At 40.2% G+C, this 18,971-nt stretch overlaps 1 protein-coding gene across 2 annotated transcripts in view; it reads left to right on the top strand.

Moving 5' to 3' along the window:
- TENM3 (teneurin transmembrane protein 3) overlaps positions 1 to 18,971 on the top strand; it is a 2,338,142-nt gene that overhangs the window by 995,549 nt on the left and 1,323,622 nt on the right. For both annotated transcript variants that reach the window (XM_073219194.1, XM_073219195.1), the window contains one exon: positions 9,989 to 10,029. The gene's annotated coding sequence lies outside the window, so the exon portion shown is untranslated. The remainder of the gene's footprint in view (positions 1 to 9,988; positions 10,030 to 18,971) is intronic.

The following is an 18,971-nucleotide window of genomic DNA, read 5'->3' as shown; positions in this document are numbered from 1 at the left end:
ATAAGTGATGCACTGAAATAGGTGCTGGATCTTCAGACACAAATCTGTAGAACATGATTTGTATCCCTAATGTTTTCAAAGCATTTTCCCCAAATAACCCAGTCACACCAGAACATGTAACTCTGTTTTCAACTTGGTACCACTGGATCTTAAATAATATTCAATTCTAAAAATAGAGTTTATTAACAAGGGCAGGAAACTTAAATTTAAACCTCTTGGGGATTATTCCTCAAGAGTAGGATCATCAAGATGGGCCTACTGACCTCAAATTGTAAAAAAATAATGAATTTGAATTAATTGCCTTGTATTAATTAGTATTAATTGGCTCATTAATTAATTCACTGCCCTAGGTCTGTGAGGTTCTGACTCTGCCCAAGTATTAAGCTCCTTGCTTACTGTCTGTGCTTCTGCTTTAGATCCTGGCTTCTCTGAATATAGCTAAGTTTAATGCTGACGTTTTCTTGATGCTGACCTGTGCCTTGAACCCTCTCAGTAAATGATGAATGAAGCAGTCCTGCTTAATAATTCCCAGAAAGAGGAGTGGTGCATGCCTTGATCAAGACGAGTATACTATTATTATTACTACGAGTTGTGCTACTAATAGCATCGCCACCACCATCGACAACGATTTGAAGAGCTATATGCTGTGGAGGAAAGTGTGACTCAGTTCTTGGCCCTAAAGAACATATTATATGCAAATAAATAGTCATTGCTCATTATATTTGATTGATTCACATTCCTAATATAAGGGAATTTAAAATTATAATCAAGGCTTACAAAAGGTCTCAGTTTTAGACAAGTAACATTATGTGACATTTTCTCTCTCATCTAGGGATTTCAGGGAACTTTATAAATACTGCCTTGATAAACTTCCCAAAACTCCTCTCAGGTTGTAGGTATAAAACTAATGTGCAGATAGTTAGTAAAGAAAATAAAGCATGCATCAACATCATGTGATCTGCCCCAAATCAAAAAGAGCTCTTATAGTGATCTTTCCCTTTGGAAAACCTACCACCACCACAGAAGTGTCGCATTATTTCTCTCAATATAAACCAGTGAAGCAACTAGACTATGTTCTAATGACCTCATCTTTCAGATCAAAATAATGAAGCTTTAATAATTTAAAGTACTTCCTGCGAGTTATCCAGCAATTTTATTACCAAACACCTTATTCTTTCCACCCTTGAAGAAAGAAGAGCCAATGAAGTATATGAGATACAATTCAACAAAACTCTGTCTTACATAAAGGAGATCTCCTACAATTCTTAGTCTAAAAAGAAAGTAATAACATATCCTCACTCATTTTCAATAGTGAAGGTTATCTGAAAGACAGCATGTACATTTTATTTTTGACCATTGAATTTTTGTTCTGAGTAGCTTCGGGTACCTTAATAAGTGGAAGCACCCTGAGGTTAATCCATTTTGTATAACGTGGGATACGATTAGTAAGGCAAACGATGGTTCTCAGGTTTATCACTTCAGTAGTAGAGTGTTATATACCAAATCATCCACAAAATAGGGCACCTTCGACGACCTGTCACTTATTTGTTTTGACGCTATTGTAACGCATCCAAAATAAGTCATCCTGTAGGTTATCAACTCGTTTTCCCTTTTCCATGTATTTCTCCTCCTTGTTTCTGCTTTCCTGCTCTCCACAGTGATTTTCCTTCTCTTACAGAGCTTTCTCTGTAAGGGGCACCCCTCCCATGTCTGCTCATGTTTTAGACCTTTGTTCTTCTCACCTTTGCTGCTGACAGACCACAAGCTTTTATCTGACTTTGGAAGCAATGAGGAAGTAAATCTCTTCTCATTTGTTGGTGTCTCATGAATATTCAGAGGGTAGCTCTTTCATAAGATAACTGGGTTTCATGAAAGATTCCTAAGGATGTAAAATTAGCTCAGAAGAGTTGACTCTCAGTTGAGTTCGTGTGCATGTCTGCTTCCATGTGCACCTAGGTTTCTAGAGCACTCTTGACAGCTCACCTGTAGGACTTCAAGGCACCACACAGCAAGCATATCTTGGGTCCAATGCCACTCTATTTTACATAGATTACCTCAATCATAGTCTCAATAAACCAGAAGTATACATTTACTACTATTACAATTCAATCAAGAAGGGTGGAGGGTTGGTTACGTTGCTTGCCCAACACCACATAAGTAAGAAGTGGTGGAGCTGAGATTTGAACTCTAGTCTGTCTAGATCTTCTGCTTCTAACCATTGCCTGGCTTATAATTTTTATCTACTATGTTATATTCTCTCACATAAAAATGGTTACCTACTTCATTTACCTCTAAAAAGTGCTTTTGAAAGCAATTGTGTTGACAAGGTACGTTGGAAACCAGTAGTTTCAGCTGGAAAAGGGACATTTTATTACTAAGTGTTGTGGTCTACCTGTCACAGTACTACATGCCTAAACACTGGCTGGCAGTACACACCATTCTCCCATATTTATTCTCTTGTTCAACTTTCACAGGCCCATGAAGTAGATTATATTGACTCCATTTTACAGATGAGGAACTGAGGCCAAGAGAAAGATGTCAACTTAAAAAGGGACCTCAAACTAGGGTTTTACAGAGTCAAGATTCAAACTCTCATCTTCTGATCGATGGCCAATACATTTTCCAGCATACTGCTATTGTCTTGCATTAAGCTATCTAAAAGTATAAGAATTATAAGATATGAGATTTATATTCAATGAATCTCTCACAAATGGGAGGATTTTTTTTAAGGTTGCTTATGGGAAATGATAATTTCCGAGAAACAGTGAATATTTTCTGTACATTTTGGCCTTTCCTTTGATATTTACCATCAGCAAATATGCAAGCATTAAAGGAACATGGTTGGTCAAGATTTTTGCTATTTTTGTAACTGTATGTTGTGATTCATATTAAGATATAGTGGATATAGGAGATGCAGATCATAAATGCCCTGTGGCCAACTTCTTTCCCAGGTCATTCCCCGAGAATAAGTAACAGTGGCTTCTCGCAATGCCCACTTGTGACATTAGGATGTAAGGCTGACATTGTCCATTTGGGTGAAGCGTATCTAAGCCCAGTGTTTATAAGGCATGGCTTGGGACCACTTTTGTGCACCTGCCCGCATCTTCTTGGCCCCGCCTTATGGTCCTTCCTGAGACTGGACTTCCTGCTCCAGTTCTAGGCCACAGAGGCTCCAGAGCAGGCTTAGGCCATTCCTGACCACTGTTGCTCTTGTCTCAGTTCATAGTTCCACCACGATTCTCAGCTTGCCTAAGAGGTGAGGGCCAGACTTGGGCACAATCTCCGACATGCTCGCTGAGGCAGGAGGCGTGGAAGATCCTGCTTTCAGATTAACTTGGTAACATAACACTAATATGTGGCCTGCCCTCCTAATGAATTGATTCCATCCATCTTAAGGAAGAATCTTCCCTCTTTTGTGCTGCATAGTAAATGTGTAATGTAAAATGAGAAAGCACAAAGGTATTCCGGAAACACTAAGCATCGAAGGGGGGCCACACACTCTCAAATATTTCACACCAATTTGGGCGGGCGGAGAGAAAGTCTTGTCTATAATATAACTTGCTATTTATAATCTGAATGGTGTCTCTCTCATGATTTTAGAGAAATGAGGGGATGGAATTGACTAAACACAAGACGTGAGCCTTGTTGGGTTGAATGAAGCAAAGCAGAGAGAAGAAACGAAATGGTTGCTGTGTGTAGGCAAATATTGTCACTTAAGTGCCGTTCCCTGCCAACATAGGTACTATTATTATCCCTATTGTGAACAGGAGGAAACTAAGACAGAGATAATTTGAATAACCCCCTGGAAGTGCCAGAGTGTGGGTAAGACTGGCAAGCTGGGCTCACCCCCACTCTAGGGCTTCTCTCCCCAGGGAGAGATGGAATGGCTCGGGGTGGGGAACACTGACATGGGAGAGACCCGAGCAGGTGGTGCTGTGGGAAAGGGACCTTAAAGGCATAATAAGGCCATAATATGAGTTGCTTCACACACATGAGTTGGGCCTTAAATTGTTTTTTAGAACATAAAAAATACAAAAAAACCAATTCACTCATTTCTCCCACCTCCGACCACCTGCCTCTGGAAATCACCAATCTGTTTTCTTTATCTTCTTTGTGTATGTGTGTGTGTGTGTGTGTGTGTGTGTGTGTGTGTGTGTGTGTGTTTTAAGATTCCACCTGGTATTATACAGCATTAGCATTTGTGACTGACCCATTTCAGACCAATAGTGGGGACCCGTTTTGAGTGTACCTGGTGGTAACATGATCAGAAGGATCTTTGTGGAGATTAGCTGTTCATAGAACAGACTGGAGTAGAAACTGGAGGAGGGGAATATGGATTTTTGACAGTTTTTAAGCATAAGGAGGGCAAAGAGGTTTCTGTTTCTCCATCACTGAGCTCAGTATTTAAACGCCAGGGATCTGAGCAATGCTGAGACCTGCCAGAGAGGTTCGTTCATCTTCCTTCCTTTTTCCTCTCTACATTTTCTTATAATCCACTGAAAGCCTGAAAAAATAATTCTGCACCCCCAGTCTTCGCTACTTCTGACGTAGCTGAGAATGGCTGTCCTGCACCCCCAGACCCCGGCATTCCGCTGCTCCCTGACAACCGCCTCCCTAGAGTTCCGTGGTTGTCACCCAGCTGGTCCGGCTTTCCTTCCAGAACTTAATTCTGCTTCCTACCTCCTCCCCGCCCGGCTGCACAGACGCAAGGCTCTAAGGCATCTCTGTTCCTCCAGCATCCACACATGAGATCATCCCCACATCTCCTCCACCGTGGAGTTCTTTCTCGTCCCTGCTGCCCCGTCTCTCAGGAGACTCACGTCACTCTACGCCTGAATTGTTACTGCATCCTTCAGTGAGATCTCTCCATCCCTGCTGTCTTCCTTCTTTCCATTTGACACACTGGAGCCGAAGATTCTTTACGAAAACACTCAATATCAATTAGAATGGATTGCCTACAGTGACAGAATTCTAACTCAAATTGGCTTTAGCCACAGAAAAGAGTGGAAAGAGAGTAGTTTTATTTTGGGCTTACAGAATAAGAAGTTCGGGTAGAGATTTGGGCTGCAGTACATGCCCGTGCAGGTGTCCAAGCAATACCTTACTTCCTCTTTCCCTGCGTTGCTGGTGAGCTGGATTCTCGAACCACCTCTGCACCTTGTGATAGTGAGATGACTCCTACCATCCCAGGGTCAAGTTCTCAAGCAGTTCAGCAGCTCCAGGGGAAGGAGAGCTTCTGTTTGCAGTAATTTCACCGACGTCCCAGACTGGCTCTTACTGTCCTGCTGTGATTCATGTGCACATTCCTGACACACATGTAGTAAGATAAATGACGATGTGAAATGTCCACCGTGCGTCATGTGCTCTGCTCCAGATCCAAGGGCGCCAGGATCCCGTCCTGGTCACATCAACTCAGGGTAGAGGGGCGGCAGTTCCCTGACGGAAAGTGAGGATGATTTCTGAATAAGAGGGAGTGGATGCTAGGACCATTTTCAGGCAAAATCCAAGAAATATCAATTATAATATGCGCATTATACTACTCAGAAAACTATCATCATTTCCAATTGCTATAAAGCCATCATGGAATGGCAAAGCTGAAAATGACTTTGAAGTTCATCTTACTGAGCCAATTTCAAAGAAATAAAGGGAAAACTAGTAACAGAGCCAAGCCTGGGACCCAGATATTTTGCCTCCTAAGTCATTCTTTTTATAGTTTTCAAGTAATCTCTATAGACTATCCTAAACTTTACTTATCTTCCTTACTTTTCGCTGCTCCCAACAAGAGTTCTAGACCAGGGGAACACCCCTTCTCAATGTTCCCTGCATGTTCCTTCCCTATTTCTCTGTTTCTCCCTTTCCCTTATTTTTCCAGCTGTAATGAACACATCTCTTTTCCACTTATTCTAATCTAGAACATATCCAATTTTATTGTTTCTATTAGCCCTAATTGAACTTTTTTCTATTTCACTGAGAAGGCTAATTAGAAGAGACTTTACATAAGCACCTATGACATCAATTTTTCACCTGCCTCTTCTCATGACCCACACTTGTATGTCCAGCGGTCCACTTGATACCTTCCCTGAATGAATATCTAGTTAACACTTAACATGAGCAATAATTAGATTTGAAAATCCTCACCCAAGCTGCTCCTCTTTCTGTATCTCTTTTTACCATAAACTCAAAAATGTCATCACCTTCCCAGTATTCTAATTAGAGCAAAATCTTGACCTCATCCTGGATTCCTCGTTTTCTCCCATTCTATATCCAATTGGTCAGCAAAATGTTTAGGTTCTACCTCCCCAATACCTCCCAAATCTGGAAAACGTCTCATTGCTCCATGGCTACCACTCTACACTCTCCTCCAAGCCGTTGTCAGCTCCTTTCTGGATGAACGAAGAGTCTCTTGGTGGGTCTTCTCAATTCAGTATCACTCTCCAAATGCCCCCCAGAGTAATCCTGTCAAAACAGAAGTCACAACTTGTCACTTTCCTGCTTAAAACTCTTCAAAGACATCTGGTTTACCCTAAAACCCAACATTCTTACCATGGCCTGCAAGCCTCTTCGTATCTTGACCCAAACACTTGCCCACCTTCTCTTCTCCTGGTCTCCCCTTACCCACTCAGTGGCCTTCTAGGTTTCTCATTTTCTGTAAGTCTTTATCCACATGTTATCTTCTCAATAGGAAATTTCCTAGCCACATCATCTACATTTGAGACCTCTCCCCAACTAGTTGTTTACCATCATCTGCATTATATATAGTTTAGTCTTTTTTTTTTAACATCAGTATCCCCACTTCTAGAACAGTGCCAGATATAGTTTGTATCAGATAAATGAATGAATTACCATAGGTCACCACCATCTCTACTTCCTCTGAACTTCTATACTTCCATATCATTCATATGGAACTTAATTATACTTGGCTCTTTTTCAACTCTTCATGAGAAAACATCCTGGGATTTACAATTTGATTATAAATTCATTATATGAAAGGAAAGTATGAAGATGTCTTTTTATCAACCCCCTAGGCCTAATTCAGAGGTACACTCAAAAGTGAATGAATAAATGAATGAATGAATAAATGAATGAGTGGGAAATTCATCAGATGGGTAGAGCAGGGTTGATGAGTGATAGGTTGTGAAGGCTGAAAGTGTGAAAGGGTGGCATAGGAGACTGTAATCTAGGAAGGATAATTTAACATGGAAGAATAAGGCAAAGTTGTCATAGGCACCGAAAAGGGGACTCAAGCTGATGAGTATTACGCGGTCTAAATGAAATATGTTTGCCCCTGATGAATTCAGTAGTGGGTCCACGTGCCAGCTCCTTTGAATCAAGTCTTCCTGTTTGACAGACAGCTTCCTGTTCATTTAAAAAAATGGGAACAATATAAGCAACTGAGTCAAATAACATAACTCAGAAATTTTGTGCTCTTTTCTATATTACGTAAATGTTCCCACTGAATCAATTATTAGATCCCAAAAAGCTAGGCAATATGAATTTGGGACAAAATGTAGACTTAGGCTAATTTCCAAATGCCTCATTCTAGAATAATAACATTTAAGGTGCAGTCCTGGACTGTCTCAGAGTCAAGGGAAAATATTGCAGTCCTGGCTGAGGAGGATGCATTTACGTGGCATCAGCACATCCAGCCTATCTCATCTCTCCCCTGCTGTCTGGTTTTAACAAACTGGTCAGAAGAGAAGAGGTTAATGGACGTGTAGTAAAGGGTGTTGGTTGGAGACTTTGGGTCAGTGAGTGAGGAAACTACTCAATCTGAGCATACAAAAGCCTAGAATACCCTGAGAAGAACTAAGGTTATTGTGAAGCTGGTCAGCCCACTGTGTGGACAGCCTGGTAGAAACCTCTACAGAACAAAGGAAGCCAGGAAAGGGGGCAGGATTGCAAGTCAATGTGGTGAGAAATCCAGAGAATGCCTGTGAGAATAGGAAACTCAGGGACAGACGCCAGCTGGCTGGTGACGTGTCTGAGCCTGTAAAGCTGAGAGTCCCTTGGCTGGTCGCCCCTGAGCTACTTCCCGCCAGTCATCAGGACCATGGACACATCCTCAGCGTGCATAACACTGTGCCGGTCACCTGAGTCACATACTGGGTCACGATTTATGATCACTGTGAAAGCAAAGATTGTGGTATCAAAAGTGATTCCACTGAGACACACTAACTTTATATTTGATGTTTGCTAAAACATGTTGCCACAAATCAGCATTATTTGAGTTTCAAATTGTGTACACTTTTAATTCATTTATTTATTATCTCTGTCTCTCAGGAACTCTTAAACTGATATAATTGCAAAATAAAGAGCTACATCAAGCTGCCTTACCCAGAGATGGGCGATCAGACCATCCTCACATTCTAACCTTGTCACTGAGTCGGACATGCGGCGTGTCCGTTGCTTGCAGTGTTCTCTTGAAATGCCAAGATTTTCATTCCTCAGACTTCCCAGTCCACCTCTTGCCTGGATTTTGCTGCTCAGTATAGCTTCTGAAACTGTGTCATGTAGGCTCTTCTCATTAAGAGTAAGGAGTAGCTCTATTTCTGAGGAAATTGCAGCATGTGTCAATCTCAGAGTCATCGGCCCCACCTTCAGATCAGCATTTTGAAGAATCAGGCTCCCATTACCGAATGCACTATTCAACACCATGATTATGCCCCTATTCTTCCCAAATCAATGTCTCTTCAGTTTCTGTTAACTGTGGAGGGTTCTTATAGCTCCATACTTAGACGACTCTCCTCCCCCTCACAGATCTCATCTGAAAATACGAATTTTCTATCTTTTCTTTGCCTCTTAACACTTCTCCCTTCTGTTTTTTAACTTTGCAATCATATTACTTAACTCTGTCAAGTATCTTGACATACAGCTTGCACAAAAGCTGCTATCCATTTTAAAACTCAGCTTATTCTTGGAGACGCCTCCGAGATTAGAGATCCATGGTTGTGTGTTGTGTATGAGCGTGTTCATAGTAAGTTCCGTGGATACCGGAGACAAGACATTTACTAAAGCCGGACACCAAATCTTCTCATAATATAAGTAGACCAACCAACCAATGTTAACATCAGGCATGTATTAGCCCAGACACATTAACTTCCTAATAGAAAGCATCCTGACAGAAGATTATCTGCTATGAAGATACAAATGCCTCCATTTAATTTATATCTTTTATCTTAAAATTACTGTACATGGAGCCATCACAGTATGGAAAAGAAGAAATGAGGAGAACATGCAAGAATGTCTGAATTTGTATATTTACCATCTGAGGGTCCACTCAAGACCACTCTGTCCTTCTCACAGCTATTCTAGGATCGCCCACCAGTGCAGGTCCTGCGTCACTGCAGCTCTAACCCTGCGTTAACCGTAACTCTTTCTCCCCACGTTCTGAGGTGTTCACACTCGGCCCTGAGCCACTGGAGTAAAATCGGAGCATCTGGGCAGAGTGTCAAAACACCGGAGCTGACATCCTGTGACCCCGCCCCCCAGTGGCTTACTGCAAACCAAATGGCAAATGCTCCCTCTGTGCTTGTTGAGAGGCTCTCGAATGCCTCATACTGCCCCATATTCACATCCAGATAGAACGACTTGTAAAAATTTGGAAAACCACAAAGACGTAGTGAATCATCTTCCCCATGATCTTAATTGGGTTTTAGAATAGGCGTCAATGCTAGTTTGGAATACAATGCCACTGTTTTCTTCCCAGGGATTGCATCAATCTTCTGGTTGTTTTCGTCAGCATGCACGTAAACAACTCAACAGCTCGAACTGCTTAGAATGTGGAAGAGTGACACTTACAAAAAAGAGGGGACAGGTTTATGGTATGCCCAGTTTAATCTGTGGAAGCAAGGATTATAATATTATTTACCATCATCAACGCTATCCATGTATTATTGAGTCATGACTCATATAGGCATGGTTTTCCATCTTGTTCAGTTAAGTGTTCTGAGTTCATAATATCATCTTTGGTTTTGTCGTTAATTTGCAGGCTGCTGATGGAAGGTGATTCCTTTGACTTCTAGATTCCTTGTAAGTAAATACATGACCTTTTCTTAAAATTAAGAGCTGGTAAGATGTTCCATTTGTTTATTTTTGCTTTTTTATATAAAATATAAAAATAATTCTAAGAGGAATTTTTTAAAAGCATTTTTTAAAAATATTTGCTGAGACTCTTGATGGTTTTACAAATGTGGTTTATTATACATATGTTCTTTGAGCTTCAGGATCAAGAAAGTAACCCTCTAAAAGCTGTATGACAATCAAACTCATAAAAATCTTCTAATAAATAATTAATGTAATATGAATATTATTATTATAAATTAAATACTAAATGAATTAAGGTTAAAATCTTCAAATACTGAGTAACATATTTTCTTCTTTTTTCTGCATTCCCATTACCATTAGTTCACTTGATACTTACTCACTGAATTTATATTGGTCGTAAGGATTTCTTTAGTGTTTATGTGGATAACACATGACCTTTCAAGAATATCATTATAATTCAGTAATAATTAATGCACATAGGAAGTTAACTATTTAAAAATCACTTAGAACAGTATTTTAAATTTGGATATTTTAATATTCAGTGTTTAATAATTTTTATATTTTAAAAAGAACAATATTTTAAAAATCAAAAAGTATGCTCTGGTTGCGTGAATCATTGAACTCACTGTTTATTCAGTCCATCTCCCATTTAAAACTCAAAACACGAAGTGTTACACAAAATGCTTTGAGGTTTAAGTTGATTGGTCATGTATTACTATGGGATAGGTACAATCAATTGGGTATTCATATTGTGCGGATTATTGGTGTGGCTATTGCTCAATGCTGTCCATGAAGGGGGACTGGCGGAAAAGATCTGTGGTTGTACTGGCCGCCTCTCCCAGGAAACATTTAAGGGGGTGAAAAAGAGAAGAAACTCATTATGACTTCATAGTTTCCCACCCTTTCCTTTGGCCATGTTCTGCTTCCCAGTGGTGGTCCTGAAAGAAGGTAACTATGGCATCTCAAAAATTAGTCTACTGACAGATGTTTGCTTTGTTTGTTGTTTGTTGTAAAGCTGGTGGGGATAACTGATTGAATATACTGTTGTATCTAGGCTAGACTTCATTTGTTCTTAGCCCTCAGGGCGCTATTGTCCCCTCTACTCCACATTGGGCTTACTCCTTATTTGGGTGCCAGGAACTACTTGATCCTTTATCTCATTGGCTGTATTGACTACTTCAAAGTCAATTTAAAGAGTGCCGGGAAGATCAAGCCCCTCCTGAACGGGGTGTGAATCAAAGGGCTTAGCGTAGTGGGGAGACTGTCTAGTAATACCATTTGGTGATTTCACTGCTGGTGTGCTTTTTAATTTCCTAAAAAAAATGTCCATGGGAATAACACAACTCTCCTCTATTTATTATATTAACAAAGTGTGATTTTTTTTTTCTGGCAGAACAGCCCATAATGAAGCATAAGTGCACAGATTTTTATGCACATTAAGAAAGTGTTGAGCTTGGGTATTGTTAACAAATTGCAATTGGACTAGACTCTCTATTGGGGTCCGAAAACACACCATAACATCCCAGTTGTACGATCATCAACAAGCACATTGACAGACATTTTTAGTCCGTAAAAGAAGAGGACAAAGGTTGGAAATAAGCCAGCGAGCTCTCAAAATGATACAACCATGGGGAGTGAGGATGGGTGGAAAGCAACACCCTTTAAGACAAGTGGTTTCTTTTTTTAGAAGGAGAAGAACAAGTTAAACACAATGTGGCTTGTTAGTATCATTAATTAATTTTCTAGTCATTATAGGTATACTGTAACAATTCTGATTGTGATAAATTTGTTTGGGATCCATGTAGTTCAAGCATTTATTTTTAGATGTTTTCAACACTTTAAACTAATTAAGAAATTTCCTGGTTTTAATGAATTTACTGCTTGGAAAGGTGGACTGTGAATTCGTGAGACCCACTGAATTAAGCTGCCCCCACGGAGGGTGGACCTAACTATCCCTGTGAGCATTTCTTGTTATGAGTTTGTCTTTTTAAAATGCTTTCTTTCCTTCAGTCAGCGGGGTATTTTTGAATATTTTGCTTAAATATCATGGCCTGTTCTATCTTCAGTGAAATTGTCTCTTGTCAATCTTGTGCTTTAAAGCACAACCCAAAAATATCTCAACTGTTTTTCTCTTAGCCAGTCTATTTTTTGCACCAAATTTAGGGAGTATCATTACAGATTATGTTCAGTGAATATCTCCCAGTCACTCATCATTGTAGTTTCAAAGTGAATCATCTGCAAAGGTGCCCCAAGTATGATACTTCCTAATATTTCTGGACACAGATTGAGGCCCCTGATAGGACCCTGTCTCCATCCTTTCTGCTACCTTCTTGATTGCCTATTCCCAGGGAGCCTTCTCCACTACCTCATTGCAGCACTGTAGGGCTTAAACATAGTAAACAAGGTTATACTAATATATATTTAATATGTTCTGTTTCTCTTGAATACCATTTCCCTACCTTCTGCCTCTGTTCAACTCATACTCTCCCTTTGAGCCTTCGGCCGTCACCAGGCTCTTCCGTGAAGCATGACCTGGTTCCCGTCCTGAGACTAGGACATCCTCTCATTCCTTCTGCATGTGATGAAGTTCCTAAGGCATTTATTATTAACACTTCAGTCTGACTTTTATTAAACTTTGTTCCTTATTTTTCATGCAATTATATTTTCAGTACTGTGAGAATAATCCATCACTTTTCACATAGTAGATGCCTAATAAATATTTACTTACATTAATATTTCGGTTGTTGATTTTACAACTTTGGAACCTCCCACACTTAACAGTATACAATCTAAAAGATTTAGAGACTCATGTTTTCAACCTAGAACCTCATAGCCTGTTTCTAACAAATTCTGATTTGATGTTTGTTTGTCTAACCTTATGTTGCCTTTTGAGACTTTTATCTATCACAAATGGTTCGAAACATTGTAATACTTAATTTTAACAATGATGAAATGATCTACATCAAAGATTTCTCACATTTATTCCTGAAATACTGATATAAATCTAATCTAGAGCTTACAGTTTTCTGGAGAAGACCTGTTGTGTGGCATATGGTCTGGTATATTGTATGATAACAATGTGAGATCATGTATTTTAAGACCTCAGACAAGGAAGCAATTACCCTTCTAGGGATAGTTATAGTAACCTTTACTCAGATGTTGCATGTTTATTTGGTATCGAAAGAGTTGTAACAGTTTTTCAGAAAAATAATATGTCATTATAATATTTATTGATAGCTAATGCCAGGTGCACTTGTAAGCACATCACATGTTAACTTATTTAATTTTTGTAGCTATTATTAATATGCTCTCTCACCGATGAAGATAGGCACAAAGCAAGGATATTATTTCCCCAAGACTGCATAGCAAGACTAGCAGGGTCAGTATTCAGACTCAGGCAATGTGGTTCAAAAGCCCAAGCTCATGATTATTTCTTTAGGATGATAACTCTCATGTTGGAGAGGGTGGGTTCTAGTGGGGATAGGCAAGAAGACTAGTGAAAGACGCTCTTGTGATTTCCTAGGGGAACATTAGAGCAGACAGGTCATGGTAGTGACAATAGAGAAAAAGGGCAAGTTTGAGCAGGATTTGGGGGTTGGAACAGAGGTATTGAAGGTATTTGTGAATTACATAGTTGTGTGTGTGAGAGAGAGAGAGGTTGAGAATGTATATTCTGAGCTTCTGGCTTCGATGAATGCAGATGTTATAAATGAGTAGGAACACATCTTAGGAGCAGAATACTGGATTTGACTGTAGACATGTTATCTTGAAGTCTTTAATCACAGTGGAAATATGCAAAGGCTCCTTGGGAGGATGGGTCTGCAGCATGGGAGGGGAGGGGAGCTAGAGATATGTAGGTCCAGGGGTGGTCAGAGGAGGGTGGTGTAGGAGCTCGTGGAGGAAACGAAGAGCCGATGGGAAGAGGCCCCTTGGGAGCAGAGAGGGGGACCAAGAGGAGGCCTCAAGGACAGCAGGTGAGCTGAAGAGGAAGCTGCTGAGGACATGGGAGAAGCAGAAAAAATGCAGGAGAAAACCGGGATTAGGAACGGTTGTGAGAAGAACATTTCAAGATGAAAGAGGTCAGGAGGGCCATTATAGCCTCGACTAGGACTTAAGAGGTTAATGGGTCTTGGAGTAAAGTTGTTGGGTGGAAGCCAGGAAATGGATGTGATTTAAATAAGTAAAGACTGCAGTTCGACTACTTCTCAAAATGTGTGCAGAATAATGGGTTGTGTCCAGTGAAGAGTTTTCTTTGGTCATTTTAGGGTAAAGTAGCTTTGAATATTTTGTGTACATGAAAGAAAGACACTGTAGAGGGGAGATGAGATATTAGGGAAAGGGATAATGGGGAGTCAGGACTCGGACGGGAGACGAAGGCAGAAGTCGATGGAGAAACTGAGTCCTTGATTTCACTTGGAGAGGAAGAGATGCTCCTTTTCCCTCTGGAGTTGGAGGCAAGACAGTTAGAAAATAAGGTCCCTGCAGCTTCGCTTGGGACTGGAAGACATTCCCCTAATGGATTTCATTTTCCTTAAGGAGATCAAATGCGTCAGCAGATTCGTATGGGTGAAGCTGAAGCTCCAAGTCAGAAGACTTGCCATCAGAAAGCAAAAAGCTGCTGAATAAGGACAGAGAAAACAACAAAAATATTGCCGTTCCACAGAGGATGGGAAACACTCACTGGTCACAGAATCACTTTGCCTAATTATATAATTTGCTTTGGCAATTGTTAATTAGGCTCTTCTAGGACAGAATTACAGCTATGCTTGGTTTACCTCAAGTAACAGGTTTATTATCAATAATGTGATATGGGATTTCAAGCCCTACATAATGAGTCTTCATGAAGCCGCAGTAAAACTGAGAGTCATTCAGAGTTATTCAGGATGCCACCGGGCACCAAGCACCAACCCTGGGCATCCAAATCTGTTTTTATTACGTGTTTTCTCTCAGCTACCGATGTATGCAAATGATAGGCTTCCCTATTGACTTATAACTTACCATAACAGCTCTGTGGGTCAGAGTCTCCAAGACCAGCCCCTGAAGTTCAGTGTTTCATCAGAACTCACATGACAGCCAACATTCATACCCACCCCCGTGAATTATTACAGAAAAAAGGATACAAAGCAAAATCAGCAACGGAAAAGGCGATGGGGTGAAGTCTGAAGGAAAACCAGGCACATGCATCCTATGGACCCTCTCCAAGGGGAGACACCCTGGACACACTTCATTCTCCCAGCGATGCATTGTGACAATTTCTCATGTAAATCTTGTCTACTAGGGAAGTTCATAGAAACTCATAGAAACTCAGTGATTTTTACTGGGGGATGCTCCCATAGGCAGCCACCCCTGGGCACATACCAAGATTCCAGATTCCCAGAAGGAAAGCAGGTGTTTCAGGATCAACTACTTTGTTTGCACAGTTCAGGCACAGTGAGCTGCTGTTAGGAGTTTGTGGGGTGGAAAACCACTCAAAATCCTAGTTCCCAGGTGCCAGCCAAGGGCTCGGTTTGTAAGCAGACCCTGCAAAGGCAGGCGGTCAGGCCAGTGAGGTTAATGCCTGCCTGCAAACTCTTTCTTTCCGTCCTCCTGCGTTTTCTCCTCTTTCTCTACGCCTCACGACTCCTGCCAACTTAGGTATGCTGACCCTCCTTACTTCTGCTGACCCCTTTTCTCCTGTCTGGATTCTCTGCTCTCTGCTACCCATTACCTTTTTAACCTAGTTGAGGACAGACACTAATAGGTCCACCTGGCTCCTCAGGGCCCAGGGAGGCTGAGCTCTAAATGCTCACCGTACAGAGGCCTCTGTCAAGCCTGTGAATTTGCCACAATTGGTCCCATCAGCTGTGAGTGGAAAGGTCGAATCAAGTGTTGATTTTTGCTCAGAATGTTCATTGACTATGTCAAGCTCTTAGGTAATAACAGACTCCTCTCCAAAGTAACAGTGTTGTATTCTTTACACAGAAATCAGGAACAGAGAAAGATCATAGTTGGGTTTTACCCAGGACTGGGAAATGACTAGGATGTAGCAAAAGAACATAGAATTATTAAAAATTACCGATCCCAGAGCACAGACTTGAGAACAGAAATGTCCTATTCACCATGCTAATTTGCCTTTCTAAAAATCTTTGAGCATATGCTTTATTGGTTTTTAGTCACTGACTAAATATAACCCAAATCTGTGATCCTTTCCTTATCCTTCTCCGAATTGTCTTCAACCTAAACTTCTCATCGTTCCTAATACAACACTACCCAAGAACCAAACAGATATTTTTTTCCTTATTCCCCAGAGAATACTTTGGAGTTTTTGATTTTTTACAGTTCCATCTGACTGGAATGCCATTTTCTGGAATCATTGTTCACCTCTTATGGTCTAGCTCAAATAGCGCCTCTTCCAAGAAGCCTTCTGTAATCATTCTCAAAACTGAAATTTTCTTTCCCTCTTCAATGGTCAATGTGATATGAAACAGAATATTAAACATATTCCTCTGAATATTTCTAGCTCCTTAGATTCAATTGCAAGCTCTTTTTGAGGGTAAATAAAGTGTTATACTCTGTTTTATCTTCCTTAACAACTAACATTTTGCATAGAATAGACAGTCAATAAATATATGTGATTGAGTGAATAAATGAAACTGGCAGTATGCCGTGAACCAGCATTATTAGGCTGTTACTCAATTTTCTTTGAATTGTAGTGCTCCATTGGACCAATTTTACTTCTTTTATTTAAGTCACTTGAAACTGGATATCAAATAAATTTTGCAAGTTAAATACGATAGGGGAAGCATTTACAGTGAAAACATTAGCTCCTACTCTCGTTCCCACAGCACCTACTATGTATTCAAGTTTCATTATCATCCTGGGTGTTTTTGACAGCATCTCCATTACTTTTACAAGTACCATCAAAATGTGTTATTCTTGATCCAGTTCTGTCATTTGAAGGTCATATTAACAGAGGAATGAGAAATACCCGGCACAGAGCTAGCTTGGCAAACATTCACACTTATTCTTGATTTCCAGAATGGGAAAATGCCTTTCTGCCCTGGTGGGTCTGATTTTTAGCAGACGATCACATTTCAGAGGTGAAATTTGAAACAAAAATTGAGGCATCTGACTGTAGAAAGCCCCATTGTATTGTATTAAGGAGAGACATGTGCAAATTAAAAAGCCCTATAGAATGGAACTTATTGATTATACTGCTAAAATATTTGCATGCCATCATATTTAGAAAACCTTTCACCATCATCCCCATAGAGGTGGTACTGGTCTTGCCTGGACTCAGTTACTTTAATGAATGGTGGGTATGAGTGTGTAACAGGAGGCGAAGCAGAGAGGGAGTTATCCAGATGTCAAAGCAGTGAAAACAGCAAAAAATGGCATGTGCTGTGGAAGATCGGTTTGCTTTAGCTTCCTATTTCCTCTCCTCATATTGAACAGAACTTTTGTATAATAGGAAAAATTTTAACTTTTTAACAGAAGCTCAGTTCTTCCTTCTTTGAAGAAAATGAAATCTACTGTCTGTGAATGAAGTCTCTGGGTAAACAATGTCACTAGGGCAACAAATACATCCCCTTTTCTTTGGAGTCCTTATTAGTACCTGGTATACCAGATGTCCAGCTAGTGTTGCTCTCCTGAGTTCTACATCTCTCTCTCATCTCACTTGAACAAAGTGGAAAGATGGTAAAATAAATATGTAGTCTGCTTCTGTTAATCTTCTTCCCCTCCAGAATTTAGACACTGAATTGAATATCACAAGTGAAAATCATATAAGAGTTTCTCCTCCTTTGCCAATCAAAGTAAAACTTATAAACCCATGGATTTTACAGCTTAAAGTTATTTGAGACTATCCAATTCACTGATTCTCAGCCCTGTTAGACTCAAAGCTCCCTTTTACACCAAATAGTTTATTATAATAATTCTGTGAAATGAATTTCATAGAAAATATAACCTGCCTATAAACATCATTCAAAAAATTACTATAATTCAGTAATATAAAGGAGAGATGAAAGTAATTCCTAATAGAAGAATATGGGTGTCAGTATTGCAAATACGTATTTGTGTGCCTCTACAGTAGAAAACATGGTGAACCCATTTCATCCTGCACCCATACATAGGGACAGTGAATGCACAGCTATAAATTCAATCTTATAAGTGTACTGTCACCTCAAAACCATGAACAGCATTGCTGCTGGTGATACGATTTTCTAAAGTGATGAACAGTTTTAGTAAAACTCTCAACAAAACAGTGCAATCTTCCTGTAAAGAGCTGTTGCGTTCCTGGAAATGTTAATGTGTATTAAAACTTGGCCCCAAAATATTTTGTGCTCACAATGAAATGGAGTTAGGTTATAGACTTGGATAATTATGAAAAGGACTTCCCTGTTACAGAGTTTACCAGAATGTCCTGCACCATGTGACACTTCTCCCTGCATCCCCCACATCCTGTCTGTTGCCTGGCCTGCATCCCTGGTGTTCATTCACTGAATAATTACAGTACACCTACATGTTGTTACTCCCAAGACTGCATATCCACAACTTTTTAAAAGCCCCTAGGGCATTACTGCCTCTGTTGAAAACCTCTGTCTAATTTAATACCTTCATTTTATGAATGAGTGTACTGAAGCCTGGAGAAGTTATGTAACTTACCTGACATCACACAGCAAGTACAGAATACGGGTGAACCAAGTTAAAAACTTGGGGTTTGGACCATAGTGAATCTGATTTCATGCCAGCACAGCAGCTCTGACAGAGGCAGTGTGGAGAGGAATGATACACTGTAACCTAGCCAGGGATACCGTATGTGTATGTTGAAGGAGCCCAGGCAGACATCTAAACAGATCCGTTTATTCCCTGAATGCACGTAAACCAGATCTTCACCCTCTGTTCCCACTAGTCCCATCCATCATTGTGTCTGCTTATACCATCTTCAT

This window comes from Manis javanica, chromosome 12, assembly GCF_040802235.1.
Source record: "Manis javanica isolate MJ-LG chromosome 12, MJ_LKY, whole genome shotgun sequence".
NCBI classification, from domain to species: Eukaryota; Metazoa; Chordata; class Mammalia; order Pholidota; family Manidae; genus Manis; species Manis javanica.
The sequence above is the reverse complement of the archived record's forward strand: the minus strand, read 5'-3'. Positions and strand labels throughout refer to the sequence as shown.